The sequence below is a fragment of the Hippocampus comes genome, unplaced genomic scaffold, assembly GCF_001891065.2.
Source record: "Hippocampus comes isolate QL1 unplaced genomic scaffold, H_comes_QL1_v1.1 scaffold230, whole genome shotgun sequence".
Classification (NCBI taxonomy): Eukaryota; Metazoa; Chordata; class Actinopteri; order Syngnathiformes; family Syngnathidae; genus Hippocampus; species Hippocampus comes.
Window position 1 is genome coordinate 1 of NW_017837215.1, and position 5,752 is coordinate 5,752.

The window sequence follows — 5,752 nt, forward strand, 5'->3', positions numbered from 1 at the left end:
AGGCATTTTTCACAGAAAAAATGACCATATATAGTAAGGCGTTTTTAACCGAAAAAACTACCATTTATAGTCAGCCGTTTTTAACTGAAAAAAAGACCATCGGCCATTTTTGGTTGTCAAGTTTTTTTGAGGCCGTGTTGTCAGGTTACAGGGTGCATGAAAGGGTTAAAAACCCAGCCTAGAATTGCAAGTCAATATCACAGGATGGCAGCAAATGAAATTTTTGTCAAAATCAAAGTCCTTAATTCACTTCAATATAGTTCCTTGGCAACAACATGCCACATGGTTGTCAAAGTGAACATTTTCAGAAGATAGAACTCTCCCAATAGGTTAATTAGCTTGGGCCCCAAGAGACAATGAATGAGGGCCCATATCACTGACAAAAACTGCTTTGGACAATGCAACATCATGTGAAAATCCCCAGCATAAGGCCACTGAGCTGACGCTGTCTCGCAGCTACGTCGATTATTTAACAAGGAATATCTTTGGTTGTCCATTGAGTTTTTTCTTTTTTGTGGGGGTGGGGGGGGGGAGCTTCTTCACAGTCCTACTTGCCTGGGGCCTCAAAGGTGTCGAGAAACGCCCAACTACAACTGGCGCTGTGACTCATCGATCAGCTTGTCAACAAGACTGATGGGAGTCACCACATTACGCATCTTTGAAAGTGATATATGGCGTCTGCATGAGAGTGAATATAATATGAATAATGATGATAAACCTGGAATTGGAATGACTGAATTTCAACCTTTATTAAGCCCAACTCATGTGTGCGGGTGTGCTTCTTCACGTTGATTCATCCTCTTATTCTATCTACAGCCATTTAGTCACTGAGCCTTAGCTGATATTTACGCTCTTTACGATGATGCTGATGAGAAAAAACAAAAAACTGGTGGTTGTTTGGCTTATTTTCCTGAGTGCATATGTAGTAACGGGTATGGCCACTGGGAGGAAGCAGAACTATGCAGCAGCACTTGTTTGCTCGCTGGAGGCATTGCAACGTTTGGGACTTCAAACATAAAAAGAACTTCGATTTATGGAGCGCCTTTCTATGCTACTTAACTCTGTGAATGGATGTAATGTGTATCAGTGATTCAGTGTGGATTCCAACATTAATTATAATGTTTAAAAAAATGTGCCGCTGAGTAATTTTGATCATTCGCCCCCCCCGCCCCCCCAAAAAAAAACAAAAAACAAAAACAAGTCATATAACAATTCAGTTTATTGTATTTATTTTCCAGACAGACACATCAATTTCTGGACCACAGTAGAGGATGGAAACCTTTCACAGACAATTTTTTTGTCAATATTATTATTTGAAAATACAAATATAAAATTAGACTTTCCACATTTGATATGTGAGAGACCCCCATCCATCCATTATTATTTTCCACATATTTTACACGGGGCTTTAGCAAGCCTATATGGTAACCTGAAAGATGCTTTCAGATCAGGTCAGTCGAGTCTGTCTGTCCGTCTCTCGCCATAAAAAGTCGGTTAACGGAATAAAAAATGAAAAAAGAGGGGGCAAGTGTTAGGAATGGCCCGAGAGCGATGCAAGACACATCTCCCACAATGCACCTGGGATGGGCTCCAACAATGGAATAGTGATGGGACAGGACAGTCCTACTACACAAGCACGAGTCAGGCTAGTATTAGTCAGACAGCTCCTACTTAATGAAGACACACGCATATGTCTATTGCATGGGAGGTGGTGATGCTTTCAACTGGAAATTGACTCTAAACGCGTTTCTTTTCTGCCATCTTGAAAGCTTCTGTGGTGAGTGTGAGATGAGATGTGCTAAACCCCCCCACCCCTCTCCAAATAAAAATATAGAAAACAAAACTAACTTTGTGGTCACGGTGACAGCCCACTTTTTCAACCAAGATAGCTTAGCGAAAAGTTCAGCTTTGTTAAGCTTCTTCTGGGGTGGCGATGACGGAGAACATTCAAGAGTGGAAGTGAGTGGACGCGGAGCCGCTGCTTGCAAGATGACAGAAAAGTCAGCGTGTGGGCGAGCTAAGTGAAGTGTGGCCATTGCCTAGCACTTGCCTCAAGATTCAAGTTTCAATGGATACGGTAGTACATAAACGTCAACACCTTCAAGGTGGACTTTTTTTTTTTTAATCGCTTTTTTTTTTTTCAAAGATTTTTTTTTCTTAAACCAAGTCCCCCTCCCCTCTCCCTGAATGGAGAAGCTACGTCGACTAAAATGAGTAACATTCATCAGCTGCAAAGCGCTGTCAGTTTGCGATCAAATGAAATGAGAGCCACACATAGCCATGCTACCTTAAAGTCCAAGCTACTGCATCACTACACTACGGAGGCCATTGGTGGCAAAGAAAGTTCAAGTTTTTGTTCTGTTCAGGTGGCTTCATTCTAAAAATGATGCTAATGCTATTTCTCTTCTAAGCTATTGGCGATATGATAGACTAGAGTTAAACTAACGCGAAGGAACACTTTTCTTTTTTTTTTACCCTGTTGGATAGAAGGCTAAATAGCACAAAGAGGTTAAAATGTCTTTGTTTTTGATTATAATCTCTCTTTTTTTTTTGTGGAAATATTTCACATGTTCAACGTAAACATGAATGCTCGTGATAGATTCAATTCCATTCGGCAAGCACTCTTTCAGTCCGAGTTGCTGTGATTTGTTGTTCTATTATGCTTAATTGTCGAATAACAATCTTGATGGGAGCAATTTATGAATATCCTATTTCCTCAAATAGTGGCCTTCACTCTAATAGACCGGCTAGCCAAAATTACACTTTGATGGGGAATTACCTTCACTGTAGCTGCCTTTCCACCAACTGCTAATGTTTGGTCTGGCGCACAAAAACCTGATTTGTTGAACATGAATAGGCTACCAAACAGCTACAAGAGTATGTAGCGCGACATCATAGCTTTTGGACAGCATTATTGACGTTAACTAAGAAGAAAAATGTGACAGTACAGTGAGGTAAGTGCATAACACCATCCTTTTGGTATCCTTTCAATTGTGGTTTTCGACAAACTATGGTAAATTTAGAAACGGCGGTTTAAAAAAGAAACGTGTCCGTTAAACAAATAACCAAACAATGCGCAAGTGTGGGATGGTCTTACATTCTTTGCCGCAAGTGCAAAAAGCGCTTGAGCTTCTATCGTATGCGATGGCGCAGAACCCGGGTGGGCAACAATTACTTCCGTCTCCATTACCGGAGAGGAACCAAGAATAAAAGGAGCGAGGCCTCATCTCAAACACCCCCACGGTCACTATTTGAGGAATCACGATATGAGAGTATCTCACTTGAAGCCCTTGCCGTTTTGAGTATGACTGGTTCAAGCGATTGGATTCTCGGGCCCGGGTTCAAATTTCTTCCCCCCCCCCCATCATATTCCAATGTATTCATTAAATCTCAAGGAGTTATAAACTCCGCATAAATCACCCTTGGACTAACATAACTATTTAAGACTGGTCTTGAAAGAGTCAGCGGTTCGATAGAAACGACGGACTCGCGCTTGAGAAACGATGACGGCGCGCCCCTCTGCAAAAGCAAATCAAAGAATACACGTTTTGCATATCGAGCGTTAGCATTTAAGGTAGTATGGCACACCCCTTTAAAAACATTCAAGGGTGGGATATCCAAATAATGCCTTTGTGTACACTTCCACCTCCCAGCAAGTGTTTCCCTCTATCGTCCATCCACGAGAGCTTTGGTTCGCTGAAACCACGCGAGAGAAGTGACGTCAACAGAAGAAGAAGAAGAAGGAGTAGAAGAAGAGGAAGGAAAAAGAAGAACTGAAAGGTCCAAGTGTGATGATGTGAGACTAACATGGTCGCTGAGAGAAAGGTCTAGTGTCTATCTTGACTGGTCCTAAGTCTACTATAGTCACTACATCTATCATATTCATGAGTTCTACAAAACATCTACTTGTACTTCAGGGGGGGAGACGCCAGAGAAGGGAAGAGGAAGAGGAAAAGGAAGGAGAGGCGGAGCAGAGGGGAGAACAACAATGAAGCACTAGACTGGGAGCAAAGACAGCACAGCGTTTACAAGTTATTTCTTTACACACCCATGAAATACATGAATGAGTAACAAAAGGTCTTCCGAGGATGGAAAGAGAGAAAAGCAATGGATGCACAGTACATTTTAATAGTATAGTACAATTATTATTCATATAGAAACCACAACAAAATTGAACTAGAAATCAGCAAATAAGCATCTTCCTTTTTTTTCTTTTTTTTGTTTGTTTGTTCTTGTTTTTTTTTTTTTGGTCGTTTTTGTATTTTCTTTTACATGTGAACATTACAAGTTTTATTTTTTTTTCTCCTTTAAATTATTACTTGATCATTCCATACCATTGACTTTAAAGGTATCCAGCATATTTCTTAACCTGGTTGTTTGCAAGTGGGAGGAACAACAACAACAACAACAACAAAAACAACGGGAAAAAAAAAAAGAAACGGTACATAATTATTATGCAGCAGAATGCACACCATCCACTCCGTCGGATGACCTTGAAATAGCCGACGACACTCCGGGAGCGTATCATTATTATTATTATTATTACAAGCGAAATGTTTGTGGTTTGATAACGAGTAATTCAGTGTGAGACCCAGAATAAATACGTTCAGATGAGTCACGGGTCCAATAAAAGCAAAGCAAAGGTCAAACATGTCAACTACTATTGAGCAAAGCTGTTGAGTCACCTCGCGATTCAAAGGTGTTTTGTCTATTTCAGAACAGGCGAATCCAAAAAAAATCCTTCACGCTAATCCCAAAGCACAGGGCCGCCTTTTAAAAAGCCAACATGAACATGTGCAAATAGGAAATGGCCTGTACTTCACTACTCACAGTGCAATGATTTCTTCTCTTTCTCTCTGTTTTTTTTTTATCAATAGATCTATTTCAATCATTCAGTGTTTTCATTTACGTGAGAATAAATTAAACCTGCCCATGATTCCACAACAGAATCCACAAGGCTGAGGTATGGTATCAAAAAAAACCCTTTCCAAATTCATTCCAAAAACAAACAAAAAACCCAACAAAACAAAAAAAAAAAAAACAAAGCGAGCTCATGCGCAGAGCCCGTACATTGTTTGTTCCCAAAAGAATTTGGGAAGGAGCAGGATGATACAAACAATAAGAGAAAACCGAGAAGAGTATAAAAGTGTCCGCATAAATGCACAAAATGCAATCTAAAAGTACAGTGTGCTTTGGATTAAAATCTTTTTTTTTTCTTCTTCTCCTCGTCTTTATAGCTTCACAAAAGATACCAATTCGGATCTTTTTTGTTATTTTTTCTTTTTTTCCTCTTTTTTTTTTTTTAATTTCATAAATCTTGACTGACTGAACACACCATTCGTAAATTTGCTGGTTTGACACTATAAAACGATTCAGCTTTTGACTATTTACAGAGCAACAAGTGTGTGTTGGTCTAAGGGCGGTTACCGTCTTTCAGCGGGGGGGGGAGGGGGGGGGGGGGGGGGGGAGGTATCATAATAATAACAATTACAATAATAATAATCATCATCATCAGAATCATAAGTGTTTACAGCCTTTTCTTCTATTCACACGCTATAACATGTTCTTTGACACACCATCACAAAAATATGCTATTCTTTCACTGAGTTGGTTATATGCAGTGACTGGAATAATATGTACAGCTACATTACTTTTTCGCAAGTTTTCACAATGTTTATATGAAATTTGTTACAGCATATATATGTGTGTGTGTATGTACATGTATGTATATATATATATATATATATATATA

The 5,752-nt window shown here is 39.6% G+C and overlaps 1 long non-coding RNA gene across 1 annotated transcript; it reads left to right on the forward strand.

Annotated features, from left to right (window-relative positions):
* The first annotated feature begins 2,447 nt into the window (after positions 1-2,447).
* Positions 2,448-4,076, forward strand: LOC109508959 (uncharacterized). The gene is made up of 2 exons (XR_002166826.1): positions 2,448-2,818; positions 2,858-4,076. It is a non-coding gene; the product is annotated as an uncharacterized LOC109508959 (long non-coding RNA).
* The last annotated feature ends 1,676 nt before the right edge of the window (positions 4,077-5,752 follow it).